This window comes from Fukomys damarensis, unplaced genomic scaffold (genome assembly GCF_012274545.1).
Source record: "Fukomys damarensis isolate Sample0158 unplaced genomic scaffold, DMR_v1.0_HiC HiC_scaffold_9, whole genome shotgun sequence".
Lineage (NCBI taxonomy): Eukaryota > Metazoa > Chordata > Mammalia > Rodentia > Bathyergidae > Fukomys > Fukomys damarensis.
In genome coordinates this window covers 3,642,825-3,655,193 of record NW_022900921.1, presented here as the reverse complement: position 1 = coordinate 3,655,193, position 12,369 = coordinate 3,642,825, and the positions used below count along the sequence as shown (strand labels likewise).

At 38.6% G+C, this 12,369-nt stretch overlaps 1 protein-coding gene across 6 annotated transcripts in view; it reads right to left on the bottom strand.

Annotated features, from left to right (window-relative positions):
* Positions 1–12,369, bottom strand: part of Rad50 (RAD50 double strand break repair protein) — a 219,766-nt gene that overhangs the window by 11,858 nt on the left and 195,539 nt on the right. The gene's annotated exons all lie outside the window — the stretch shown is intronic.

The window sequence follows — 12,369 nt, the reverse complement described above, 5'->3', positions numbered from 1 at the left end:
TATTCTAATAATTATGTCATTGTTAAAATACATAACAGCAATTAACTATATTATAAAATAACTTCCTTAACAATTTAAATTATACAAGCAGAATCCAGAAATACCTAGAAAAAATAAACGAGATCAAACTGCTGCTTCACTAGAACTGAAAATTGTAGGCACACTTCCAGTGCTCCAGGGTCCTTATTCCATTTTCCTCTATAAAATACCTGTTGAAGTAAATAGTTAAAAACCTCAAAACTCCCACAGCCCATTTGTGTAGCAGGCTTCCTTTCCAGGCCCTGGTGACTGATGGAGAGGCCACTGCCCTAGCCCCCGGCCACAGAGACCTGTTGCACATACTCGGCAGTGAGCTACAGGGAGAGTGGACAGCCAGCCAGGGGCCTTCTGTCCTGACAACCCCCCCGGGGGGTAGGGGTGGAGGATGGGGAACCACCCTGGGCTCCCAGGTCCTCCTACTGCTATTCAAGTTTGCCAAAAGCCAGCCCCTTACACTACTTTTATTCTTCAGATCTGCAACATTTTTACCAACTAGAAAGTAGCTTCTAGCTTAAAATAAACTAAACCTCAAAATTTTATCTTGTTCTCTTTAAAGTGAAGATTCAGAAATCCTGACTGTAAATATATATACTAATTTCCACTTGGTCCTTGCAGGCCCTTGTCCCCAAAATCTCTTAAAAGTAGTAGTTTCTAAACATTAAAAACAAAAAATATCTGTAAAAACAAAAGTAGTCTGTCAAAATCTTAACATTGTTCCTGGTACAGTCACCTTTCAACAAAGAGAACTTCGTTCTTTATAAGCAGCTTGATGAACTAATGTCAATCCTGCGCTGAAAAGGCAACATGGACAACTTCCATTTGCAGGCCTCTTATCTGACACATACAAAAAAAGAAACTGAACGTAATGCTACTGCCTCTGCAGAATCATTTTGTGATCTTCTGCTTCACCAGCAAAAGAGAAAGAAATGACTCAACATAAATATATCTGGTATCAGATGAAGGATTACTGAAGTAGTAAAGCCTGGAAAAAAACCATATTCTGCTTCTTGATGACAGTCCAACAAGTCTCCATTTTCCACATTACACATTTATCTCAGCCTAACATTTTATGCTCCTTTCAAAAAAAACACTAAACATCTAAACAGTTCCTCAAAAAACAAAAGAAAACTCACAAAATGTTCTCAAAAGTCATGTACAGATTTCCTTTCCAGAGCTTTTCTACATTATGATCCTGATTTCATCTGATTTAATATACATTGTATACCTGTGCTGAATCCCTATAATGCACCCCATCCAGATATACAAATTAAAAAAAAAAAAAAAGCCCACACTTGCAGTTCTTCAGGTATTGCCCACCCCTCATACTGAAGAATATTGATTAAAAATAGGGATGAGTTAGACTGTTTCAGTTAGTATAGGTTAGGTTTTGCTATAGTAACAAAGAACCCCAGTATCTCAACAAAGAAGTCTTTAAAAATTCTTTAAAACTTCAAACAGTTATTTCCCATTCAGGTTAAAAATCTTCAGTAGCTATGATAAAGAAGCATTCCTAAAGTAGAGAACAAACCCCAGACAGGCGATCACGTCAAGGTGCACTTAAGTCCCTGCCCTAGCTGCCTGTACAGCACAGGTGGCAGGAAAGAGCTCTAGATCACAGGAGATCCAGACCTGCTGGAAGTGTATCACATGGAGCTGGGGCTGCCGCTGCCAGCTGGACCACTGGCCCATCTTTATGCCCTCTTTCTCTAGTGTAGTTTACAACCACACTGTGCAAGAGCTGGGGATGACTGAGGTGACTAGTCATCTACCTAAAGGAACACCAGCGAGAACAGTGGATAATATGGATGAATGTTTACCTTACATGAGACAGTAATGCTAAACAGAGAATATCCTATTTAATCCCTACAACAATACTGCAAGTTAGATTTTATCTCCATTTACCATTTAAAAAGGTAACATATGAAATTGGTAATTTGCTCATGAGCAGAGAAAAGTGGCTAGGATATTAACAGCCCTTGCTTACGATGGTTAAAATTACAAAGATGCTGAATATTTCACCTTCAAAGCTACTACCCTAGCTCCCAAAAATATGAACTATTACATAGTAAGAAGAACTGTAAGTAAAAAGAGAAAAAAGTTTAAGCTGGTTTGCTTATATAAACAGAAACAAACATTCTAAATAAAACCAAATTTAGTAGTAAGGGTAATGAAAAGAGCATATGACTCACTGGTTTTTGTCACAAGAAAGCAAAGATAATACAATAGGAAAATAATTCAAAACAATTTACTGCATTAACAGATTAAAAGGAAAAAAAAGGATTATCTCAGTAGCTATCAAAGAAGCCTATAATGTAATAGAGTTTTGATAACAATCCCTAGTAAATAAAAAACAGAAGAAACTTATCTGACAAAATTCATCTCTCAGGCATCTACAGCAAGCAACGCATTTAACTTAAGTATGTAGGACCACACGTTGTAGTACATGCCTGTGATCCCAGCACTATAGGAGGCTGAGGCAGGAGGATCACAAGTTTGAATTCAGCCTAGGAAACTTTGTTAGACACTTTTTCAAAATTAAAAACAAAACAAAACACATATACACACACTCCTATCTCCATCTACAAATTAGAGAGAGAGATGCCTCCCTACTATGACTATTCTAAAAGAATTCCCTAGAGATTCTCAATAGTTGAGTAAGACAATTAAAAAAAAAAAATGAGGGCGGGCCAGGGATTTAGCTTAGCGGTTGGGTGGCCTGCCTTGCAAGCGCAAGGACCCGAGTTCAATTCCCGGTACCAAAAAACAAAAAAAATAATAATAATAAAAAAAAAATGAGGGCTAAATGACAGAAAAAAGGAAAAACATCATTGTTTTTGCAAGTGGTATAACTCTATACCAAGAAAATTAAAAACTAAGATTAATAAAATAGTCATAAATATTAATAGTTTTATTATCAGGTAGCTAACATTATTAGGAAAGGTAATAGAAAAGTGGATCCTACTCATGATGGCAATAAAAACTGAGAAGAAATACAACAAAAAGATACAGGATATAGAAGAAAAAGCTGTACAACTATACAATAGGACAAAAAACTAAACTGAGTAAGGAGACACAGTGAAGGGTCAAAAATGATAAACTCAGTACTGCAAAGACAGACACCCACTCTCCTCAAATAATCTATAAGTAAACTGCAATCCAAACAAAAAATTCTCAACAAATGCTTTTAAAAACTGGTTAATGAGAGGGATTTAGCTCAGTGGCAACGCGTCTGCCTTGCAAGTACAAGGTCCTGATTCCATAAGCTGTCTAAATTTCTAAGAGAAACTACAAAAGTAACAGGGCAAGTCTCTCTCTCAAAAAAAAAACTATCAGAAGAAAACATTTTTATAATTATAGGATTGAGAAGTCTTTTCTACTTAAGATGGAATAGAGAAGACAGAAATTAAAAAATTAAAGATCTGACTACCTAAAAATTAAGAGACATGACACCATAAGAAAGTTAAGCGACAAATGACAAACTGGGAATAGGCAGTTCATAATGTTAGAGAAAAGGATTCATATCCAGAACCTATAAAAAATTGATTTTTTTAATATAAAAAAGACAATCTAGTAGAAATTTGGCAAAAACATATCACCGGATAATTCTCAGAGAAAAACTACAAATAGCCAACATATGGAAAGATATTTTTCTCTCTAGTAAAGAAGGCATGTAAATTATAGCGATACTATTTTTATTTGTTTTTGGTACCAGGGAATGAACTCTGGACCTTGCGCTTGCAAGGCAGGCCGCAGCATCACTTAGCTACAGGCTACAGTGATACCATTTTTGTTTAACAGATTGGCAAAAATAAAACTAACAATAAAATACGGACCTCTGACTCAGTAACTTCATTTCAATGAAGGTATCTTTCTGGTACATCTGCACAAGTGTGCAAAGGCACAGTGCAGCATAATCGGTACTAAACTTAAAAGCTTTCTAGAGTTCATCACTGGTTAAATAAAGTAGGTAATATCCACTTTACAGATAAGGAAGCCGTTAAAAATAATGAGGTACGGGGCTGAGGATGTAGCTGAGGGGTTCCAATCAATGCCTGCCTGGCAAACACAAGGCCTTGAGTTTGATTCACAGTGCCAAATAAATAAATAAATAAGGAAGGAAGGTACATATATAAACATAAAAATTTCAGTAAGTGGGGGAAAAAAACTATTCACATAAAAACAAAAAAGATGTATTTGTATATACTACATTTAAAGACATTGTGAAGGAAATGAACCAAAAATCTTCCCTGAAGTGTGTTCTGTGACTTGCATATTCATAAAGTATGGGGAAGCATAAATTATCTATAATAGAAGGCTGAATGGGTTAAGTAGTATAAGTAGTACAAAACAATGGAGTACAATGGAAGGAAAAATCACATCTGTCTGGCAGGTCTTCATCTAGGTAACATTATAGAGAGAAACAGCGCAGGAAAATATGGTGTGTCTTAAGGGATCAAAACTGTTCAGCCTGGTTAGAAGTGCAGGAAAAGTCTTTTAGGAAAGTCTAAACTGATAGGATCACCTATAGAAAGGCTAACCCTGGTAGAAATATACAGGGTATGTGTATGTAGAGGGGGGAGGGATTAAAGAGGTTTGGGGAAGTTCCATAATAGGTGAGTTATGTAACCCTTACCAGTCCAATCTTGTTAATTTTTATAAGATAATATATATTTTAAAATATAAAAACAACTTTATCAAATTCAGTGATTTTTCTTCGCTTGGGATTTAGCTCAGCAGTCCTGTGACTGCCTTGCAAACACAAAGTCCTGAGTTTGATGCCAAGTACCCCCCCAAAAAAACAAAACAAAACAAAAAACATTCGATACCCAACACAATGTTGGTCAGTAGTATCTAGTCTCCAAATTCTTTGTGAATTTGAGAATTTATGTGAAGACACTTCACATAGTTGTTGGCTTTTCTTTTTATTCTGTGGGTGGTACAATTTCTATAAAATGTCTACCCACTACATATAATGGTGAAGACATCAATGATGGACGTCCTGGATGGCATTTCACTATCTTGTATTTTTCAGTTATTTGGTCTATTAGACTTAATCTAAATTGCAAATGACTTTTTGAACCTCCTTATTTTGAATAAATAATGAATTCCATAATGTTTGGTCCAGAAGGTGCATAAATATTTTATGTTTTTCCTCACTTTTTGATTATAGGATAAGCTTGTTAGATTTTGATTGACTCTGTCAATACCACCACCCATAGAATTGACCACTACTGGAAAATTTATATATATATAAAAATATGTATTTTCTGGGGATCAAACTCAGGACCTAACACTTGCCAGGCACACACTGTGCCGCTGAGCTAAATCATCAGCCCTGGAATATTTTTAGTTTTATTTTTTTTCAAGTTCTGTCATTTCTGTATTATGAATAATTATCAGTAAGTAGATGCCTTTTTTATCTTTCCATTTCATAACACAGACTTTTCCTCTCTCATATGCTTTTTCAGATTTTTCGGCACTTGCTTCCTATTCAGTATCAGTGTCCCAAATGCATCTGTTGTATATTGTAAGAGTATCACTGAGTTCTGGAGAAGTACAAAACATACCTAATGCACTTACAAATAAGAGTTTTTATACATTGTAACACAAAATTATGTTATTTTTTGCAAATAAACATGAATTAGTAAAAGATAACCAGAACTTTTTTTTTTTTTTGAGACAGGGCCTCACTATGTAGCCCAGGCTGGTCTTGAACTCACAGTGATCCTCCTGCCTCAGCCTCCTGAGTGCTGGGATTACAGGCATGCACCACCATGCCTGGCCAATAACCAGAACTTATTATTAGATTTCACTAGAAACAAACATCAAAGGCAAATACAATGTGCTAAGTAAGTATGCAAAAAAGTCAATATAGCTGGGTGTGGTGGAGCATACCTATAATCCCAGCACTCATCAGTTGAGGAAGGAGGATTTAGCTCAATTCACCACACTTGCCCCGTAAGCGAAAGGTCCTGAGTTTGATCCCCAGTACCAAAAAGAAAAAAAAAAGATATTACCATCATCTTTGTTTTTGAAACAGTACTGAACTCTGAGATACATAGGTTGCTGAAAAACTGGCTAGGAATGCTACCTATTATTGTATTGCTACTCTTCCATGCTTCCTGGCACTTCACACTAGGGGCACTTCTGGCCTCCCAGCACTGGGCCAGTGGAAGCAACTTGCACGAGGGAAATGGTAATGTGAGTGTTAAGTGACTTTTCTTATTTAGCAAAACTTGGGCTAGGGATTTGGCTGTGGTTCCGCTGCCTGCCTCTCATTTAGCAAAACTCAAAATTTTGAGTTTGCTAAACTTAAGTTGTATATTTAAAAGAAGTGATTCTGTTTCAAGATAAAACCCTTAAAATTTAGTTACCTTTAGAAAGACTCCTGAATATCAGCTTTTAAATTTAAATATCAGACAGTGGTTAAAACCATTACTATAGGATAGACTTTGGTTTTTAAAAACCTGCAGTAGTTGTGAATCCCAACGGCGATCTTTGGTTTTGTAATCTCCCCTTTACAGGATGCTACTGTGAGGACAGATGTAGCCACGAGGTGATCCCTGGATAAATCCTTACTAAAGCTCCACTTCAATGCTAGGACCCAGGCTCTAAGCACCCTCACAGTAAGGCTGAAAGTGTAGTCCCACAAGTATGACCTAATACACAAGATTGCACATCTGGGAAAAAAGTGAGAGTAGAACATTTTGGGCATAGGGTAGAACACTATACTTTGAGTGATATGTTCCAAAAATCACTTAATTTAAGTTGATGTATTCGGGTATGAGGTAATACATCCTAAGTGATGCATGTTTTCCTCTTCTCATCTAGTGTCACTGATCATTGCCAGTGCATACACTTAGTGATGTTTTTAGATGATTACTAATAACAGATGGTAATCAGCTTTTCTTGAAAATGTACTGCTATATTTCCTGTGTTACCTTAAATAGACAGTTGAACGCAACAGTTATACTGATTGCATGCTTTATTCTTAGAGGTGAAACAATGAGGGAAATTTTAGACCTTATTTTTTTTCCTAGAGGAGAAAGCAAATTTGGGCTCATGGTATAAGCTTTGAGGAGTCCGCTGTTTGCAAGCATAAGCCCACAAAGACTCAACTCCGGGAAAATTTGTACCGCTTCTCACTTAGAAGACTCCATCTGATTACCAGGTAACAGAACTCATTCAACAGCCTGGCTCAGTTCCTTCAGCAGCCCTACACCTCCTGACCATGTGCATCCCTGGCTCCACCAAGCTCTTTCACAAGCTCTTTCCTCACCTGCTCACTGTAACACTTCTGTGACTGAGGTTAATTTCTCTATTGAATGCCCTTATTCAAGGCCCAGGGTAAACAGACCACAGAGCACTTATCCTGCACTGCATTGTTAGTACAGTGGCACCTCAGTTCACAAACTTAATTTGTTCCAGGATTCTGGAAAAGATGGCCACGGCCATGTTTGTCACCTGATGCAGAGTTTGCAAACGAAACCAAAATTTTTGCCAAATGCTTCTATTTGCAAATCAAACTGTTGACAAACAAAAGCATTTGTAACCTGAGGAATCACTAAGTATGGAGGAGGGACAAGGTGTTATCTACCTGTCTTCTGTAATCACTGCATGCTAGAGCAGGAAGAGTGGAATAAACGTGTGCTTTCTTGTGGGAATTCCTCTGGAGGCTGCTGGCACTGCTCTCAAGATATGCAGGGACAGCTGCAAAGTTCCTGTGTTCTGTCAGCAGTTAACTCATGAAAACCCATGTCTGGAGGGCAATGTGCAGTAGGGAAGAGCTGATCTTGCAGCTGACTTACAAGTACAAATTTAAAATAAAAGCAGCTACCCTCCCTAACTCAGTCCCTCAGTCCCTCTGGGCTTGACCCCATATTCCAGCCACCATTCACAGCAGAACACCGTGTCCACTTCTTACCACACATTCTCTCCTCAGCTAACCTAAACTGGGTTTTAGTTCCAACTGTGTCACTGACTGCTCACTCCTCAAAGTCACTAACCACTTCCATTTTATCAAATTCAAGGGCCACTTCTCAGTCCTAATCTTATTCAACCTTTCAATTAATTCTTGAAATAATTTCTACTCGATATTCAAGATACCATACCTTTAAAATTTTTCCCATCTTACTACCAGTTTACTGAATTTGCAAACATGATGAGTCTTGAGATCCTTCCTTCTCAATTTACAATCATTACAAATGTTACCTTGTCCTATACTTTTATAAGTCATAGGGCCAGGAATTTAGCTCAATGGTACTGTGCCTGCCTAGTAAGTGCAAGGTCCTGTGTTTGATCCTCCAGTACCGGAAAAAAAAAAGTCACATATATATGGATGATTCTCAAGTTTATGCCTCTCCCTTGGACTCTGAGACTACGTGCAGCACAAGTTAAAGCGCCCAACACAGAATTCTTCATTTCCCCTCCAAATCCTGTCCATTTCAAGAATGGCAACCTCCCCAATGTCCTTTGCTCAAGTACAAACATGCAGAAGTAGCTTTTAATTCCTTCTCTTCTCTACAGTCAATTCAAAAGCAAGGAACCCAGCGCTTTTCTCCAGTGCCATGGCCACTATCCAAATCCAGTCTATCACTATCTTCTTGGTCAGCACAACCGTCTCAATGGTCTCCTTATTTCTGATCTTCCCCTATAATCTCTTCTCCACATAGCATCCAGTGCAGTTTCTTCAGATAGTATTACTTCCCTGGCTTCTTGATGTGCATACAATAAATCCAGTTTACCAAGGCCACAAGGCATGACCTACTCTGGGAACCATCAGTCTCTGACCACATTCCAAGCATGCTTGCCTTCTTCCTGTGCCTGAACACATCCTGGTTATAAAGGTATTAGGGTTACGATGTTAGTTATTCTCTTCTTCTGGGAGTGCCTACATCCATACATTTTGTGTGTCTTGCTTCCTCGCATCAAGCAAGTCCCAGCTTAAATGTCACACCCTCAGAAAATGTCTTGCCTTAGAAAAGACCTCAAGGAGCATCTCAGTTACTCTCCTAATATTTTCACTGTAATATCTATCATTGTTATTTTCTCATTTCTTAATTGTTTCTTCATCCCTGTATACTCAGTATCTCAAAGAATATCAAGCATGCACTCAAAATTCTAATATCAACAAATAGTATGCACATATGTACTATGTTCACACATCACTGAATTATAAAATGCATGAAAATTGTAATTATTGTGGCCATAAATCAAAAAGTATGAGCTAAGTACAGTTAAAATATGCTTATATGAAGGAAGATGGCAGTGTAAAGTCCAGTAGCATATCACAGTCTCTCAAGGACCCAGACTTGTAACACCTGGAAAACAACTTAATGAAGAAGAAAAAAAGGAAAAAAAGCTCCAGGAATTAAGAAAGAGCCACCAGGAAAACGAGATATTGGAGAGAAACTGAAGACAATGCAGGGAAAAGGAAGCATTCTGCAATGCTAACCATGGCTCCTGGGGAGGGGGCCATATTTTCACTAACACAAGCCAGGAGACGGTCCATGCCCCAAGGATAAACAATGGACCAGGTTTTACTCTGAAAGTAATTCCTTCTTCATAGCAGAAAACAGAATAGAATCAGAGAAAAATCCATGGCAGTGCCCACCATATTTGAGAGTGATGAATTAGGAGCCATTCTGGGAAGGGTTAAAATCGAGCTAGCTACTTCAGGAACCAGAAGCCACAGAACAAATATATACACTTCAGGGATTCTGAAGTCACCCTACCACAGTGACTAGATGGGAGATGGCCACAATTGAAACAGTCACTGAGAGGGTCCAGGCTAGATAAAGACCCCCTGAAAAGTTTAAGGTGTCAGGAGCTCCGGCCAGGAAGGACTGTGGGTCCTGCCCTCTGTGGTGAGAAGCCAGGCTGGTTGTTTGAGGGGGGTGGTTCTGAAAGTACTGACTGCTTGACACCCCTACCTGGCTCCTGACTACATTCAGCACTGAGTTCAGTGGTCTGTCTGCTTTCCCCATCTGACGGATTCACCACTGAATTCTGTAAGAACTTTAGAGAAGTCTAATCTCAACACTTTTCAGACTTTAATGAAACTGAAATTCATTCCTAAAAGCTATCATTACCTTGATTCCAAAACTAGACAAAGATAAAAAAAAAAAAAAGACAACTACAAGACAGTCTCTTTAATGAATACAGATACAAAACTCCTAAACAAGATAATGGCAAACAGAATGCAACAAATCATTAAACAGATCATATATTATGACCACTAGGCTTTATCCCAGGAGTGTAAAGACAGTTCAACATACACAAATCTAACATCCATTCATGATTAAAACCCCAAAGAAAATAGAAGGTCCTTATTTCAATCTGATAAAAGCCATCAATGACAAATCTGCCAATATCATTTTTCCCCTGGTATGGGCAATGAAACTTAGGACCTTGCACTTGCCAGGCAGGCATGGCACCACTGAGCTACATCCCTGGCCCTGCCAAAATCATATTAAATGACGGATACTTGAAAGGTTTCCTTCTAAAATCAGGAACAAGACAAAGATGTCCCCTATCACCACTCCAGTATTTAACATAGTCCTCGAAACATTAGCCAGAGGAATCAGGCAGGAGAAATAAATTAAAGGAATACGTATAGGAAAGAAAGAAGTAACGTTTTCAGGTGACACGATCTTTTACTTACAAGACCCCAACATATTCCACTAAAGACTCTTAGAATTAATAACCAAGTTCAGCAATGTAGCAGGATGCAAAATCAGCACACTTAAATTAGTAACGTCTATACTGCTAATAATGAACTTACTGAGAAAAAAAAATTAGGAGAGCAATACCATTCACAGTAGCATCAAGATAAATACTTAGGAATTAGCCTAAGGAGTAGAAGACCTCTAAAATAAGAACTGCAGTATTCTGAAAAAGGAAATAGAAGAGGACACCAGGAAATGGAAAGATATTCCCTGTTCCTAGACAGGCAAATCCACTTTACTTGAAATGCCTCTACTTACAAAATTGATACAAAGATTTAATACAATCTCAATTAAATTATTAATAGCATTCCTCACAGATCTAGAGAAAACAGTCCAAAAATTCATATGAAATTGGAAGAGACCCAGAATAGCATAAGCAATTCTGGGTAATGAGAGCAAAATAGGAGACATCACAATCCCAGATTTGAAAATACACTACAAAATTACAGTGATAAAAACAGCATGGTACTGACACAAAAACAAATACAGATCAATAGAACAGAATAAAGTAGCAGAAACAACCCCAGGAATATTCAACTATTTGACAAAGGGGTCAAAAACACATACTGGAGGACAGATAGCATCTTTCATAAACAGTGCAAAGAAAACTGGATATCCACATGCAGAATATTAAAACAGAAACAGAAAACAGAAATGTTTAAAACAGAATGTTAAAACAGAAACAATCTATTGGAAGACAAAATAGGTGCAACTCTTGAAGACACAGGTGTAGGAAAGAACATTCTGAACAGAATCCCAAGAATTAATAATTTGGATCATATCAAAGTAAAAAGCTTCTGCTGGGTGTAGTGGCACACACCTGTAATCCCAGCATTCAGGAGACTGAGGCAGGAGGTTCACCACAAGTTCGAGGCTAGCCCGGGCTACAATGAGAGTTCAAGGCCAGCCTGGACCACATAACAAGATCCTGTCTCAACCCCCCCCAAAACAGATAGATATTAAACATGCTTCTGCACATCAAAGGAAACACCAACGGAGTGGAGAGGACTGACATCTAGAATATATAAAAAACTCAAAAAAATTAGAACTCCTCCTCCAGAATAAAAGAGCCAATCAAAAAATGGGCAAATGAAATAAGCAGACACTGGGGAAGGAGAACCACGCCTGCTCCCGACCCAGCTGCCATCGCTCAAGCGCCAGGAAGGCCCCTGAACTCCCATACCCGCGCCCCCCCTGCACTCTCAGACCTCCTGACTGTGCAAGTCTTTGGACCCACTCTGCAGAGGCAGAGGTGGTCATCAAGGGTATTTTTCTGAGTTCCCAACTTTGAACATCTTTAAAGAAAGGGCGTGGGAAACCTGTAATAGAACGTTGTGGCATTCAACCATTCAGAAGGTTGGGGATCTCAATCTGGGCCTTGCAGCCCGAGGTAAGTCAGCGTCAGGGGGTTCAGCAATCAGCTAACTGAGATCAGGGGTCTTGCATCCTCGCTCTGTAAAAGAGAGGGTGGGAAACCTGTAATAGAACGTTGTGGCATTCAACCATTCAGAAGGTTGGGGATCTCAATCTGGGCCTTGCAGCCCGAGGTAAGTCAGCGTCAGGGGGTTCAGCAATCAGCTAACTGAGATCAGGGGTCTCTTGC